This window comes from Plecotus auritus (genome assembly GCF_963455305.1).
Source record: "Plecotus auritus genome assembly, chromosome: 8".
NCBI classification, from domain to species: Eukaryota; Metazoa; Chordata; class Mammalia; order Chiroptera; family Vespertilionidae; genus Plecotus; species Plecotus auritus.
This window is the reverse complement of record NC_137782.1, coordinates 111,910,419-111,927,749: the sequence shown is the minus strand read 5'-3', so window position 1 is coordinate 111,927,749 and position 17,331 is coordinate 111,910,419. Positions and strand designations below refer to the sequence as shown.

General features: G+C 51.2%; 1 long non-coding RNA gene across 1 annotated transcript; it reads left to right on the top strand.

Moving 5' to 3' along the window:
- The first annotated feature begins 632 nt into the window (after nucleotides 1-632).
- Nucleotides 633-10,175, top strand: LOC308256322. Its single transcript, XR_013961442.1, has 7 exons — nucleotides 633-983; nucleotides 1,921-2,115; nucleotides 3,072-3,215; nucleotides 8,859-8,928; nucleotides 9,057-9,240; nucleotides 9,392-9,511; nucleotides 9,600-10,175. It is a non-coding gene; the product is annotated as an uncharacterized lncRNA (long non-coding RNA).
- Nucleotides 10,176-17,331: the final 7,156 nt, after the last annotated feature.

The following is a 17,331-nucleotide window of genomic DNA, read 5'->3' as shown; positions in this document are numbered from 1 at the left end:
TAGCCAACGTGGATTCTGACTTCAAAGGAGACCAGTTGTCACGGCCTCTGGACCGTACTCCAGCGCAGCACAGTGTTAGGGGAGCCTCGGGGCATCCACGCCCAGGTCCCTGGGCCAGGGTGTCCATGCTAAGTGAGTCCCTGGGCCCAGTGGCACCCCTGCCCTCGCACCTGCAGGCTTGGAGACCATGCCCCTGTGCAGGGTAGAAATGATCAGCGGCCGCTAGGCTTCCAAAACTCTGTGGACCCTGTCAAGTGAGATTTTTTTTTAAGACTCGTTTTTGGACAGCTAACTTTAAATCTGCTGCCCTTTTCTCCACTTCCTGTGTCAGAGCACAGAAGCTTGGCTTTTGCGGAGCAGTCCCTTTTTAGATGTGTTCCGTGTTTTGAAGAACTTACTGCTCCACTCAGCATCTCAAATAATTGGATCGATGTTGCCGAGCCAGGGTTCAGCCCAGAGTGACGCTGTAGGACCGTGCTGAGGTCCTCTGAAGTCTTGGATGCTGCTGTGAGGGCAGCAGTGGACAGACAGGACATCAGCTCACAGTCAGCATCAGCCGGGAGCGCTGGTCCACAGAGGCCTTTAGCTACTGCATTGTTTTCTGTCTTCAGCCATCCTCGTACCATCTCCAAGATTTTGCAAAGTCTGTATCACCTGAGTGATTATTTACATACTTTCCCTTGAAACGACTTGGAAAACCACTGTCACTATAAACACAAAGTCACCGTAAAAGAAAACGGGTGACTCTCGCACTGTTCCTGTCAGTTGATGTGGCACTGACTTCCTGGCTTGCTCAGCTCTGATTCCTGGGCTGCCACCTGCTGGTCCCCCGCCTGCCTGCCCAGCATGCTGTTGGAAACACAGTCTTTCTGGCCTGGCTGCTGTCTGGCACTTCCGCCTCTGCGCCCCTCCTCACGCTGACTTCACTCAGTGGACAACTGTCAGATTCACCCCAAGAGACTTGAATCTTGCTTCTCATCAAGGTTATCCTTCAGAATCCAAATTTTCCCTTGATTTCAGTTTGCAAGGCTTGGGTGCTTACAACTTCCCCGAGAGTCCAGACACTGGGTAGCTGAGAGCCAGAGGGGTCAGGTCCTAGGAAGGTGTGGAGGGGCCCAAATCCCCACAGTGGGCGTGGCTCCAGGTCCTTAGCCCTCCAGCTGCCTGGAGCAGGACGCTGTGCAAAACAGCCTTGTCCTGATGCTCCGAGAAACTCCAACCGCATTCATTTTTCACTTGTATTTGAAGAGCCCATCCCCTCTCCTAACGAGGCAGTTGAAGGTCTTTTAGGTGTGTATTTCTCCCCAATGTTGGTGTTGTTTTTACTAGTATTTTATTTAACTTTGCCAATAGTACATGTTCACAGCAGAAAATTCAGGGATTGCAAAAATGGAAGGTAAAAATCATTCTTGAGTCAAAGTCACCATGTAGAGATGAAGACTCCTTAAATGACTGTTAGGGTGACAATGAACTTCTTTCTGCAATCATAAGGGAAGCCTGTTGGCAGGGTGCACATCCTGGACCTTGAGGGCCTGGACCACAGGTCGGGAGTGGTCTTGAGCAGCCACAGGCCAGGTCTTCTTAAGTCAGGGATTGAGTGACACAGCAGGTGGGCCCAGTAGTTAATGTGTTGCACTTTTACCAACATTTTGTTGAGCCTCCTGAGCTCATCGTTTATTTTCTCCCAGCTGCTGGGGGCTCGCACTGTGAGCCATGGTTAGAGCCAGGGCCAGCCTCCCAGGGCCTCCAGCTCAGGCTGCCACCAGGGCCTTCCCTTAGACCACAGCCCGTGAGGCACACAGCCCAGCTCTTGTCCCTGGGCTCCCTGTGCCTGCTGTCTCTGCTTCTAGGCCGCAGTGTGATCGCCCACCTTGGCATGGGAATTGCAGCCCCATTTCTCACTGTCCTTCTCTGCCCCAGGCCCTGGGAACCTAATACCAAAGGGAGTGGCTCCACCCAGAAGCAGCCTTGATGGCACTGATGCCTCCACTGACCCAGCCACCAAGCCCCGGCCATCAGAGCTGGGCTCCGGGGCCTGTTCATCCGCAGCCATCACTACAGCTCCTTCCAGCTCCACCTCCACCCCCACGTCCCGGCACCTAGACCGCACCCACGGTGAGTCACGGTCCCTCCAAACCAAGAGTGATGAGCATCTCGGCCCGAGGTCCTTCCCAAAGACCCCGGTTCACAGGGGCAGGAGGCGCCTCTCAGACTGAGAGGTGGTCAGCAGGTGGGTGAAGCTGTGGACATGTTTGGTGTCCCACAGACACAGGTTCAGAGCTCAGCTCTACCTATAACTGTGCGAGTTTGGGAAGGTAACTCCGCCATCTGGGGGCCTGGGCCTGAGCCCTGGAACCCACACCACTGCTCAGGAATTGGTGGCACCAAGCGGCTTCATAACGGAGGTGAACCGTCCTTTGGGCTACAATCAGGCAATGTTGGAGGTTTATTCTCCAGGGAGGAGACTTGACAGGGTCCTTGCACTGGAGGCTGGTCCATGGAGTGGAGGGCAGGTGTCCTAGACGGAAAAACAAGGGGGTTCAGGAGGGATTGACAGGTTGGATGTCCCCCAGATGCCAGTAGCCAAGCGTGCTCGCACCTTAGATGGGATGTTACATCCTCTTCAAGGCATCTGATTAGCGGGAGGCATTCCCAGCAGAGCAGTCGGGTCACATCTTGCCAGAGGGAGCCCATGAGAAGTCAGGGTCCCCGGACACCTGAGGAGCGCCTGCAACACCTGAGACAAACTGATTTGAGAGCAACAGAGTCAGCGGGCATTAGGCACAGAGACAAAAGCTTTAAAATGCCCATCGTGACCTCAGAGTGAGCCACTTAGCACAGTGAAACCAGACCAGGATGCTATGAAAAGAAGCATCTGGGGAAGAGCACTGGGAAATTTAAAATATGCAACAGCAGGGGAGAAATAAAGCTCAAAACTTAAAAAGACACTCTGCTTCTAACCTAGAGATGAAGAATCCGAGGACAGCAGAAAGAGCTGAAAATGACTGTCCCGGGGGTGTTAGAAACTGAAGAGAAGGGCTTATGATTTTTCATAATCTTACCTCCCACAGGACCCTGGAAGCCAAGGCATGCATAACCGTGGTTTGACAAGCCCAGCAAAGACAGACAGGGTCCCTGCCCTTGAGACTGCCTGGGGCAGCTTCAGGACCTGGCCCCTTGTTAACAAATCAGAAGCACCCCCGGGAGAAGATGAGGTGAGTGAGCACAGGGCAGGAGGCAGTCCCTCTGTGCTCCTGGGCAGACGCTGAAAAGGCAGCCACTCACTGTTGGGTGTCAGGGGCATGGTGCCTTGTGTGGCTGGGGCGGGCTTGCTCCGTGTCCCTTGTGGGCACTCAGCAGTTGGCCCGGTCTCCCAGGCTCTGCAGAGCAGAAGCCCTGCCTGGGCTCCAGAAGGAGCCAGGAGCACCATGTCCCCTGGGCCTGCCAGCGGCCTGTGTGGCTCCAGGCCCAGCCCTCCAGGCTAACCCTCGGGCTGTCTCAGCCTGGATCCCACCCAGAGCCCAGGCCTGTTTAGACGCCTGCTGACCCTGCCCAAGGGCCCCTCTCACTGCACACCCAGCACTGACCACGGCGATTCCCTGGCAGCCCAGAGCTCACGCTCAGGTGGACCTAGAACTGTCTGCAAAATGGAGACCCTGATGTCAGTTTGGGGGGGATCCAGGGCTGCTGTCAGAGAGCAGCTGGCAGGCCTGAGGCACCTGGCATCTTAGTCCTTCTCAGGGAAGAGCAGTGACCGGTGGCCCATGGATACTTGACGTTGCTGGGAGGAGCTGCTGGTGCAGGCTCAGTCTCTAGGGAACCCGCATCCTCCCTCAGGTGGTGGTACTTTCCTTTTCCTTCCTCCAGCCCCTGGAGAGCCCAGGCCCCTGGGAGATAATTGCTCTCAGGGCCCTGCTTTTGCTGCATCTGGCCCTGTAGCAGGGAGGGGCTCCCGGGACACTAAGTATCAGCTACCTTTTCAGCCACCTTATGACCATTTCTCTGAATTCTTTTTCTGGAAGGTTGATTGCTTCCATTTCATTTACTTCCTTTTCTGGTGATTCCTGCTTTTCTTTCATATGCGGGCTGTGTCTTTGTCTCCCCATGGTCTCTCTTCTCTGGGTGTCTGGTTATGTAGTTCTCTCTCTCCTGCGTTGATTTAAAGGCACAAAATACAGCAATACCAGGTACAACACACAAGGCACTGAACAGAAATGTATTCACGATATTAATAACCTCCAATAAAGGTGACCACCAGAGAAAGGCAAATTAGGGGATAGTAGAGAAAGAAGAAGAGGAAAAAGAAAGAAAGAAGAAGAAAAAAAAAGGAGTGTCAAAATGAAATTGGGAAAAGGGAAAAAAAGAATAAAAAAAAAAGTAAGAGAGACAAGAAAGAGACTAAGAGAGAAAGGGAAACAGACTATATATATTGGGGATAAAACTCCAATAGAACAATCACTTATCCCAGCAAATGCCAGCAACAAGTACCTGGGGATTAATACAAACTACAACACCAACTAATATTGAGTGAGGCAAGGGAAAACAGAAGCACTAAACAAACAAAAAAATAAAAGAAGAATAAGCAAAACAATCTCACAAAAAAGCATAAAAATTCAATATATTCTACATTCAAGCGAACAACAACAAAAGGACAAAGAGAAAAACAATTTTTTGGATAGTTAAGACAGCGAAGAGAGAAGTGTGTATGGACTTGGAGCAGGGGATTGGAGATTAGATATATAAGTAGGGTGAAATTTTAACAGGGGGTAAACAGAAAGAATAGGGAAAATCTAAAGCAGGAAAGGGGTAAGATAAACAGGACACCAAAAAGGGAAAAGTGAGGAAGAGAGTGATGGCATAAAGGTAGATTTGAGATAGAGTAAAATGATGCTAAAGGAAAGATAAAAATAGAATGTAGAACATTAATCCCAAAACAAAATGAAGAGAAAATAAAATGACACTTAAAAAAAAAAAAAAGATAAAATAGCAGTAGTAATAATACGGATTGAAAATAAAAATGTAATAATTAAAAAGGTAAAATCAAGTCAGGAAAAAAAATTAGTTTCTTGAGTAAAAGATGCAAAAAATGAAAATAAAAAAATAAAAAATAAAAATAAAATGTGGAGTAGTGAAGGTCATTCACTTCCTCTGTTGTTCTGTTTGGCACACCTGTTTCTCAGTCCGGACAGTATTGCAGTTCCCTGCGTTCCACTGCTCTTCAGTGATGTAAGCCAGTCCTGATTTTAAGCAGGCGGTGAGTCTTAATTCGTATTCCTTTATTTTTGATTACACAAGAGTCAATTTGTGATTCAGCCCCTGGGTGGCAGTGTTTCTGGATTGACTTCCGGGTTTATCTATGGCCTCTCTAGGCAGTGTTAGAGCCTTCTTTCCCTGTGGCACTCACTATGGGTTTGTGGGAGTGGGCTGCCTCAGAGCCGGCTCTCCGATGGTCACTCCCCGCTCCTATCCCCAGGTTCCAGAAAAACAACTTTCCCCTACAGTCTCCCAGGGTGTCCCCAACTGGGTGATCCTATGATTTGGGTTTAGTAATCAGAAGCAAGAATTTCAAGAGGAAAAAGCCCAAGTGTGCGCACTCCGTGGCTGCGCATAAGTCTAGCACACCCCTGAAATTCCTAGGGTGTCCCTGCACTTCAGATCAAAATGGGTTGCTTTTTAGAGAGCCCTTCTGTTAGCAGCTCTGAGGACCCCCTTCCACATTCACAGATCACGCCAGCCCCAACAGCCACCGATTTTTCTAGGCACAGACTTCCCTGGTCCTCCAGCTCCCGCAAAACGCGCGTTCCTCTCTCGCGCTGGGACCAGAGACCTCACCTTATCCCAGGCGAAATCTGACCTTTCCGTGGTGGAGTATAGAGCTCCTCTGAACCCGTGTGTTTGCGCCAATTGGGGAGCGTTGTTCTGGGGCTCGCAGCTGTTCCGTGGGTGCCCCAGTTGTGGATTCTCAGGCTTCCGATAAGCTCCACTTTCCGGTTCAAGATGGCGCAGATTCCGCGTCCAAGCCCACAGCTCCGGGAGGGGACCCAGCCGCAGTGGGAGCTGCCAGGTCAGGGGAACCCCGTCTAGCAGTCTCCCACCTTCTTCTGGAGTTCAGCTGTCCCCCAACTTGCCAACAAACACTCCTCGTGCGACCCTCAGCTGTTCTTTCTTTCTGCTCCGAGACAAGGCTCGGAACACGTCTGTCTATTCCGCCGCCATTTTTCTCCTCGCTACCTTTGCTTTCTTTTGATAATTCCAGTATCAGCTACCTTTGCTGCATTGCTTTTAGGCCAGGACACTGCTGTCCTTTGGAGTCCCAGTCATTGCGCAGGCAGAAGTGTGACTTAAAGTTAAATCAGATAGAGTCCCGAGTGTGAGGCTGTCCCAGCAGGAGAAAAAGGGGAGAGATAGGACATACAGGCACCTGTTCCCTAAGGACACGGTCCACCCGTCCCTCCCTCCTCCAGGAGCTGGACACGACTACACCTCGGGGGCTGGGCCAGAGTCAGAGGTGGCTGTCTCACTAAAGGCCCAGGTTTCCCCGTGGATGTTCCAGGTCCGCTGACTCTCCAGCCCTATGTTCTCCGCGGGCTAGAATTCAGATGACAGCCCCTGTGAGCGGTCCCTGGAGCTCAAGTTCCCAACCGCAGGCAGCACGGGGCGTGGACGGTGTGTGGTGCCCTTCCGCCTGGGTTATCACACCTGTTTCCATCAACAGTGCTTTTCCTTCAAGCTAAGGCCTGTGTGCAAATCCCACACACAGAGGAGGTGAACGAGGAGGTGTTGTGCTGAAGTGGGAATGGGGACCCACAGTTCCTCAACACCCTTTTCCTGCCTCCCCTAGGGGCCTAAGCATGCAGCTCCTGCTTACCTCCCTCCAGTGATGGGTGTCACTACTTCTGGAGGCTCTGACTCCTCTTGCTGGCAGGAAGCGCTAGTGGCCCAGGCACAGAGCACTGATTGCAGGAAGGTCTCACCTTCCTCACCTGGACTTTAGTTGCCCAGAGCAGCTCCCAGTTGAAAATTTCATCTTAGAAATTGGTGGAAACACTTGCCATCTCAAGTAGGCAGAAGGGAATCAGTGAATGATACCAGCCTTTTCAAACATTAACAGTTGCTTTGGGTTTTTATAATTCCTGAGAACAAAATCCTAGGAGGGTGGGAAGCTAACGTTTTGAATAAAGTGAAAACTGAGAGAGTTTCCATTGGATTCAGCTTCTGAAGTAATCAACAGTAAGTGTAGCAGTGAGCATTATCTCCTCCCTCCCATTGCCTAGAAAGCTCCATGGTGCTGGCATGGACTCTTACAACTTATGGGCAGAGACAGGCTCTGTGGGGAAACAGTGTGAAACCCCGGAGCCCTCACATCTTCTCACTGGGTGGAGGGGAACAGGACAGGAGGAGTCGGCCACCGCTCTTGGAAGTGTCACTGAGGGGACAGATTTATGCCGAATCAGCTGAGGAAAAGGGTCTTATTCCTGAGTGTTCTGATTCCTCGAGCTTCTCATATCAAGAGACAGAGGCGAAGGGGTGGGCAGTGCTGGGCTCCAATGGACGGAGGGTTTGGAGCCCGCTGATCTGTGTCACAGTTGCCTTTCAGTGACACGTCCTTTTCCAAGAGGAAGGTGGATGTTTCTGTTCAAGGTTTTTCTTTCTCAAAGAGGGGGCTGGTTCTGCTTCTGTGCTCTCCACGGAACCAAGTACTTTTCGGCTCACCCCCAGCCCCGCTGCTAACAGGCTTTTTCAGAATCCTGCTATTTGGGGAGCGGGCCAGGGCTGGGGAACTGGGTGCCCTGTGCCCCTGTGAGTCCAGAGCAGACTGCTAGGTGGGGCAGAAGCAGAGCTGCTCCTAGTGTGTCCCCGGTTCTCAGTGCAGTTCAGCTCAACACCAGCTGTGTGCAGGGAGGACGGGCACACAGTCCCTGTCCCCAGCTGTGACTGTGCGGTGGGACAAGCCCTGATGGTACACGGGGCGGGGCCGTGGGACTGCGTGTGCTGGGGGCATGGACCAGGAGGGGCGGTCTGCAAGCCTGGAAGGGACCGCCTGCCCTGGCCAGGTGGTGCTGCCCTCCCTGCAGCAGGTGCTCCCCCTCTGATCCAGGGAGGCAGGGAGGGCTGCCCTAGACACGCTCAGGCAGGCACACACCACAGCCAGGAGGGCGGCTGCCCCACACTTGTCATCGTGAGGTCCATTTCTTTTCCCTTTGGGGCAGCTGTCAATTTGAGACAAAAAGAAGAGGAGCTGAAGGACAGCAAACAGCCACGGAAAGCCAGCATGTTCTTTCCTCCTGAGACCCAGCACACGCCCCTCGGACCCCCGAGGTGAAGCGGCCCCTGGAGCGGGCACAGGCTTCATTGTGCACACGTGGAGCGGGCACAGGCTTCATTGTGCACACGTGGGCGCTCACTCTGCCCTGTCCTGGCTCCCGCCCTCACCAGGTGCCACTGTTCTGGTCTAGGCAGCGTGTTTCCACATGTTCTAGAAAGCTCCATGTGTCCTAATGGTGGGCTCCTCACCCCTCCAACGTTTTGCTTTCCCAGAGCCACCCCATTTGGTCTATACCGGAGTTCTGCGTGAAATTTCCTTTGTCAACAACATTGTTTGAGCTCCAGACTGCACATACACAGACGCACAGGCTGTCATCCCGCACAGCCCATGCCCACTGTGCACGGGGCCTGACTCTCAGGGGAGGCGGGTCCCCTCCTGGGGTGTCTCCAGAACCTGCGTCTGTCATTCTGAGGGCACTCCCTGAGCTGTGGCAGAATCGCTCTGTTCTGTCCTCCTTTGAAGACTGGATGGCGTAGTCTGGGCTAGACTGGGTCAGCGGCCCTTTCGGTTCAGGGTGGTCCTTTCCTCTCAGGGTCCCGGCCAGGCAGCTTAAGAGAGCCGCAGGGATGCATCCAGTGACTGCTCACCTCACAGCATGAAGGGTAAATTGGCCTTCCTTCTGGGCACTTTCTAGTGCCCTTGAATCTCTGCTCCGGGCTTGGTGCTATCTGTGTGATTTAAAGAAGACGATTAGCAAGTTCTTCAAAGCTTGATGGGTTTGCCTCCATAGGGCACACCATGCCGTTTCAGGCTCAGGCCTGGGAGTTTTCACGGATTGGGGTTCAGATCCCTTCTCCTCACTGACCAGCTCTGGGCACCTGGGCAAGCCACCCATCCTCCGAGTCTGAGTTCCTGCAGCTTCCGGAAGGGGACAGGTCCGTGAGTTCCGGTCCATCGTAGTCAGAAGACACGGGGTGAGTGTGATTCCTTTACGATGTTTAAGCTTGTTAATGGTGCAGAAGATGGCTGTGTACGCCTCACAGCTGTTGCTAATTTCAGCTTTAGCAGAAGCTCTGCACCTCCCTCCCACATATTTTGTTTTTAAATCCCACTGTGAACTTCTAGAGAATTCCAGCATGTCCTTGACATCCCCAGTGCCAGCCTGGGAGAAGTGTGCTCCGGGTCCCCCAGCAGGGCTCCCTGTGTTCCATGAGCCGGAGGCAGCGCAGAGCCCACTGGAGGCAGGTGAGTGAGAGTGAGTGACTGACGTGTGTCCCTCTGTGTCCCCTCGCCCGGACACCAGGTTCCTCTGACCCGGCCCTCTTCACCGCAGGCCCGAGAGCTTCCGCAGTGAGGACCTGATGCCCAGCAGGGACACAGCACTCTGCCCCGCCCCGCAATGCCAGGACCCCAGGACACACTACCCTCAGCCGCCTGGAGTACCCACCACCCGGAATGGGCCTCTCCACCAGGAGGCATCCAGAAGAGGGGTGTGGCCCAGCCCCAGGGATGGTCACCCTGGAGGAGTTCCTGGAGGAGCGTGACTGGGCTCCCCCTATGCTGCGTGTGGCCCGGGAGTGCTCTTTCCTCACTCTCCCCTCAGATGGACCTGGACCAGAGGGGAGACCTGGACAGCAAAGTCACAGGGAGGGATGGGATGGGGCTGGCGCAACCTGGCTGCAGAGCTGGCTGGATGGGAACATAACCACTAGCCAGAAAGTGACTGTGCTGGCGGCCCGCCCAGACCTGGGAGGCTGTTCTCTCCATCTGTGCAGAGAGTGGCAGAAATGCTAACATGAGGGGTAAGCCATGCAGTCTCTCTTGTAGTTATACGACGCTGCCACTGGGAAGGAGGCGGTCCTAGTCCATCTGTCAATAAACGGGCAAGGCTGTGCTGCAATGACACTTTACTTATGGACATTGACCTTTGAATTCCATAGAGTTTTCACAAAAGATCGTTTAAAAAAATTTTTTTAATCATTTAAAAATGTAAAAACACTGCTTAGCTCACAGGCCATACCAAAGCGAGTGGCAAGTCCTAGCCGGCTTGGCACAGTGGTTAGAGCATCAGCCCGTGGACTGAAGGGTCTCAAGTTGGATTCCAGTCTAGGGCACATATGCAGTTGCAGGCTTGATCCACCAGTCTTGGTCGGGGCATGTGCATGGGGCACCCAATCATTGTGTCACTCTCACATTGATGTTTCTCTCCCCCTCCCCCCTTCCCTTAACCCCTTCTACTTTCTCTAAAAATTAATGGAAAATATATCTCCTCAGTGGAAGGTTAACAACAACAACAAAAAGAGAGAGAGTGGATGTCAACGGGCCTATAAAAAGTCCCAGCACAGTCTGGCCTGTGCCAACAAGCTCTTCCATCCATCCACCTGCTTTCATTTTTGAGCACTTGCCCTGCGCCTCCCTGGGCTTGACACTGGGAAAATGCAAATGCAAAGGCCGCAAACAGCGGAGACTGGAAAGAAGGAATGCTATCAAGGCCACTCATGCTGGATGGAGACATTTGGGCCCTGTCTCTGGAGCCCAGCCTGCTGTGGTGGTTTTTGTGGCCAAGAAAGACAGCGATCAGTGCAGCATCTCAGATCAGCGTTCCATGAGCACAGGCCAAAATTAACCATTTTCTAGGTCCTAGAAGGCTCTAGAAGGCAGTTGTACTTCATTTTAATTAAATGAACTGAGTGCTGTTCACAAGGCCAATGCCTGATGGTGTTTGCTTCTGCCACGAACTGGATAGTTCTTGGTTGAAGCATCTGCCCCCTGGTAGTCAGTGCGCATCATAGCAACTGGTAGAATGGTCAAATTGTCAGACACTTAGTATATTAAGCATATACACACACACACACACACACACACACACACACACACACACATACTAGAGGCCCAGGGCACGGAATTCATGCACTTGAGAGAGGGGGGGCGTCCCTCAGCCGGGCTGCGCCTTCTCCCAGTCTGAGACCCCTCAGGGGATGTCCACCTGCCCACATTCAGACATCCCTCTTGCAGCCCGGGGCCCTTGCAACAGGACCCCTCACTCCTTACCGCCCACCTGCAGTGGAGGGAGGAGCAGCTCTGCCACTGAAGCTGAGCTAGCCAGCCATGAGCCCAGCTTCTGGCTGAGTGGCGCTCCCCTTGTGGTAGCACACTGACCACCAGGGGGCAGCTCCTCTGTTCAGTGTCTCCCCCTGGTGGTCAGTGTGCGTCATAGAAACCAATCTTTCAGCCGTTCAGTTGATTTGCATATGAGGGTTTTATTATATAGGATATATAGAAGTGGCCCGGTGCACAAATTCATGCACATTGATAGGAAATTAATTAGAAGAAATAATGTCTGGCCAGGGAGGGACCGCGGGAGGTTGGTTTCAGGGAGTGTCCAGCCCATCTCGCCCAGTCCTGATCGGCCAGACCCCAGCAGCAAACTAACCTACTGGTCAGAGCATCTTCCCTGGTGGTCAGTGCGCATCATAGCAACTGGTCAAATGGTTGGACATGTAGCATATTAGGCATATATATATATATATATATATATATATATATAGACTTTTAAATGACAAAAGTATAGAGATGGAGCGCAGGTTAGTGGTCATCAGGTGTAGGCACGGGGATGGGGGTGGTATATGTGACTATAAAGGAGAAGCATGAGGGAGAGCTTTAAGGTAATACAGAAGTTCTGTTCCTTGACTGTGGTGTCTGTACAAATCTACACACACAGAACTTCCTGGAATACACACACACACACACACACACACACACACACACATCCTTGTAAACTGATAAAACCTGAAAAAGGTCTGAATATGATATCAGTTCCCTAGTTTTGATCATGTACTGAATTATGTACTAAAGTTATGTAAGATGTTACCTCTGGAGCAAAAAGAGTGCAAGAACCCTCTACTATTTTGCAACTTCCTGTGATTTATAATTATTTCAAAATAAAGAGGTAAGTAAATGGGCAAAGACATGAATACACATCTCCTCTAAGAAGATAAATGGCTAATAAGCACATGAGAAGATGCTCAACATCGTAAGTCATTAAGGAAATGCAAATTAAAACCCCTCACACTCACTGGCATGGCTACAATCAGAGACCAACAATACCCAATCTTGTCCAGGAGAAGGAAGCTGAACCCTTCAGGCGTGGCTGGTGGAAATGGAAACAGTCTGGCAATTCCTTAAAAAGTTAAAAGTGCATTTATCATTTGACACAACCATTCCACTCCTAACAATCTACCCAAGGAAAAAGAAATCACAGATGTCCCCACAAAGACCATAGCTCCAGTGTTCATAGCGCAGTAACTCACAATGTCAAAAAGTGGGAGCAGACCAAGTGTCCATCAACTGCTGAGTTATAAACCACACGCGGTGCATCTGCACCATGGACAAGGGCACAGAGAGGACCACAGCATCACACGCGCTACACATGGGCCTGGCAAACATTGTGCTGGTGAACGAAGCGGGCCACAAAAACTGCCTTTCGTACGATTCTATAATCTGTCCAGGAAAGGCAAACCCACAAAGGCTGGAAGCCTGCAGAGCAGCTGCCCGAGGCTGGGAACAGGAATAAGACTGACTGCAAATCACATACGAGGGATCTTCTTAAGATGAGAGGAATTTAAAAAGCTGGATTGTGGTGATGGGTGCACAACTCTGTTCATTAAGTAAAACCATTTAATTGCACACTTAAACATGGCAATTTTATGGCATGCAAATTATTGAAATATAGCTACTTAAGCAGCAAGAACAAATGAGAGAGAGAGAGAGATAGAGAGAGAGAGACTGCAGGAGGGCTCCAGAGTGTGTCTGGCCCATCTTGCCCAGTCCCAATTGGCCAGACCCCAGCAGCAAGAGGGGTCTCCTGCAGTCCCTTATCTACACAGAATCTATGGAATATGCACTTACCTTGACTGCAGCTGGGACTCTACTAAAGAGCAGGAGAACTTCTCCCACATTGGTCAGTTGTAATGGACACTGTTGAGGACCTTGAATTTTTCTCTCTGCCAGATACATTAAAGAAATAGCTGTCAGCATTGGTTCAGAAATCTATTAAAAGTCATACAAATTATTCTGCAAGAAACCTAAAAACTCCATGGGCCAAGCAATGTCCTTAGAGACCCCCAAACACTTCTAGGATTTGAATTTCATGATCTCTGAGATTACTTTCACTTTGAGACTGAGTCACCTCCACAGCTTTTTTTGGGGGGTGGGAGAAGGAGAATCAAAATACATTGAATTAACATCAATGGACTTTTTCTTTTCCTTCCATATTACGCTAGTCACCTACTGCTAAAGTAATGCAGACTTGAATTTTAACCCGTCAAGGGGCTCAGGCATTTCATAACATCTGTGTGTGTGTGTGTGTGTGTGTGTGTGTGTGTGTGTGTGTCCCTCTCTCTCTCCCTCCCATCTCTCCTACTAGGTTCTACTTCCTCACTCATTTTAAAACCATGCCACTAATGCCCCAAAATTTCTTCCTGGAGTGGTGCAGAAGACCAGAAACCTGTAACAGGGATCTGCAATATATTCAACTTACCAACAAGGTCTTTAAAGACAGGGGTTTTTATTTTATTTGTGAGGACCAACACAGAGAAGCACCATCAGCACTGTATTCCCATCTCTCCTTCCCCTCCAACCCGCCCCTCTAAGAGCATGCATTTGCCTGCTGTGTCACAGCTCACCGCCTACCTCTGTGTGTGATAAACACAACCTCCTTTCTCCTCAGCCTACTCTACCCCTCCTCAGTCCCTCTCCCCTGTATTTCCAATGCTTTCCCAGCTTGGGTGTGCTCCTTAAAACCTATTCTCTCAATTAAGATAAAGGTCTCAAAATATAACGGTGGGCTGGCTATTATTTTTAAATCTTTATTGTTGGAAGTATTACATGTAACCCCTTTTTTCTCCCATTGACCCCTTATAGCCTGCCCCTGCCCCACACCCCAGGCCTCCACCACCCTATTGTCTATGTCCATGGGTTATGCATAGATGCATACAAGTTCTTTGGCTGATCTCTTCCCACCCACCCATCCACTCCTGCCACCTCTGACATTCGACAGTCTGTTCCATGTTTCTGTGTCTCTGGATCTATTTGGACGGACTAACAGATGACATGAAGGACTCATTGAAAATTAGCAGGTGTGACAATGGTGTTACGGTTAGTTGAGGAACTGCCCTCAATTTTTAGAGACACACTGAGGTATTTGGTCATTAAGACGCATTTCCTTTAAGTAGGTCAGCATACACAAACTCGCCCTTGACCCAGACCTCCGTCCGGCTAGTTGTGTATCCTCACGGCCATTCAAAGGCAGACTCCTTAACACAGCCTCTAGGTCCATGTTCACTTCCTCAGCCCCATTTACTTCCTCCCCCAACTCCTCTCCACCACCTGCTCCCCACGTGTTCTAGCCAAGGTCCCTGTGCAACCCATCAGAAGGGAAGGGATCCTCTCTCCTTGCTCAGGCCTCGGGACTCCAGAAGGAGGCTGACTTCCCTGTAAGCCTCATCCACAAGGAAGCAGAGATTGGAAAAGAGTTTTAGAAACTACGACATCCATTCTCATTTGAAACGGAGGAAAATGGACTCGGTCGCACATTGCTGACGGGGGTGTGAATTCCCTCCTAGAAAAGTCTGGCAGAATCTATTTAAAAGTACACATGCTATCCCCACATGTTTTGAGAGAATCTAGTGAATAAGCACAAATTATATAAGGAGGTTTATTGTATAGTTATTTGCAATGGCAACCCCCTGGAAACCAGTTCCATATTCATCAACAGGAAATTAGATGAAGAACTCTGGTATGTATGCTATGAAATATTATGTACGTCTTGAAAATAAAGAGATGTGTGTGTGTGTGTGTGTGTGTGTGTGTGTGTGTGTGTTGAAGTGGAAGGATGGCCATAATATGTTGTTATTAAGTAGAAAAAAGTAGTAAGTGGAAAAAGCAAGTTACCGAGTATGTGTAAAATATCTTCCCATTTTTCATTACAGAAGAAAAACTGCTATATAAATACATTAATGTACACAAACACAAACATGTATGAAAGAAGAAACACATATATATTTATGTAAAAATCTGGACTAATACCCACACACATAAGGGTTAAAGCCACAACCCGAGGAGAGAGCCCTGGGCGGCCCTAGGCACAATGGGAAGTGGGGGTGCACCAAGTGGTCCTTGACTTCCCACTTCAAACACTCATCCTACCTGTTCTGCCAGGGCCTGGGTGGAGGACAGAGGCAGAGAGATTGCCTGGAAGGTCCCTCTGGTCCCTTGCTTTGTCCTTGGCTGAAACTCCCCACACCGGAGGGCAGACGTGCTGGTGCCGTGAGCATCCTGAGCAGGTCAGGGGCAGCTGGGCCTGTCTCTGCACCTCCGAGAGGGATGGCACTTAGCTTCCTGGGCAGGGCTTGCTCCGAGAGGCGGAGGCTTGGCAGGCGAAGTCCCAGCTCTCGCTCCACTTGCTGGGAGTGGGGCAAGCCTTGTCCCGTCCAGCACAGGAGTGGTGGTCTCAGTGCCTCTGAACCCCTCGTGCCCTGGCTCCGTGTGGCATCGATAGCAACACGTTTCTAGTGAGCTTATCCTGGGGAGTTCTGTCCACAGATCTGGTCATGCAGGGAGGGGCAGGGCGGGTGGTGGCAAGGCAGGTAGGAGCTGGGTTTAAGATCGGCCTCGGGTCTGGTGGTCTCACACTCTCTGCCTGCTCCAGGCCCAGCCTTTGCCACTGTAGAACTTGGGCACAGCTTCTTGCCTTCTGGTCTCTCACTTCTACGTTGGTGGGCTGTGCAATGCAGGTTTAGATGTTTCTGCTGCCTAATACCTGGGCACATGGGAATAGTAGCTATAAATCATTTAGGTCACGCTGTACTCTGCTTCTGGACACTTGTCCATTCTGGCCTGTCCCCAGGTCCTTCAGGGCTCAACTCACATGGCACCTCTGATTCCCCCTCATGGCACCTCTGATTCCCCCTCAATCACCTCGTGATTCCGCTGACAAGTGTCTTTGAACACTTCTGGGAGCCCCATGAGAACAGAAGTGCATAGTCCTGCCCTGCAGAACTAGCCTTGGGGTGGGGGACAGGCCAGCTCTGGGTTGCCTCATAGTAGGCACTCTGGGTGCCCCAGCATCTGATTCAGTGGGTGGGACAGAGTGGAGTTGAAGTCCTTCTCAGAGGGAGCTGAATGAAGACAATTACACTTCAATGGACACCAAGGGCCTTCTCCAGGAGCAGCTGACTGTTTCTTGGTTTTGGACTGAAAAGCTATTCGAGCAGGAGGAGAACGTGCAGCTGAAATCTAAGCTGCGCCACCTACAGTTGGTAGGACAGGCTGTTGTCGCCACGTGTAACACAGAGAGGGGCAGTTTCAGGTTCATGTTGTGCCCTTCTCTGATGTTCAGCTACTGGGTTGGTGCTGCTGCGGACACAGTGACCCGTTGACGGCGGAGAGTCGCTTGCTAAGCTCAGTGGCTTGAGTGGGCACCACTTAAGGCTCCCAACACAGAGAGGGCCTGATGCTGTGTTGCTTTCCTGTGAGGATGGATGGATGTGGGCATCTGTTGTAAAATGGGTCTCTGCTGGAGTTTATGGTGTGGTTTGAGCTGTGCTGTGTGAGTCCCTATGGCCTTTCCAAGGTGTTAGGCCTGCTAAGGGGCCACAGAGCTGCCACCATCATAGCACTTCCTTTAAAGCCCTGTGCTGTACGTCACTTTGTTCAGACACCGCTCAGAGACCTCGGGTGTCTTCATCCCCTAGGTCACTGGGTCAACATACCTTCTAGTGGTTGTAAGTCTCACAGCTGGGCTGTATGTTGGGGTCATTTCTGTGTGGCTGTGTTTTTGAAGTGAGCAGGGCATGGAGGCCCTTCATCCTGGGGGAATTAGGGCAGATGCACGGGGGCTGGGGGCTGTCCAGAGCGTGTCCCAGGCCGCATCCTCACCCCCCCCCCCTTTCTGCACTAGGCCTGGGACACAGAGCAGAAACGCCTTGAGGAGCTGCGGGAAGAGAACTTGGCCCTCAAGGCAGCACAGGGGCAGAGTGTGGAGGAGTCCGGCCACCTGCGCTGGG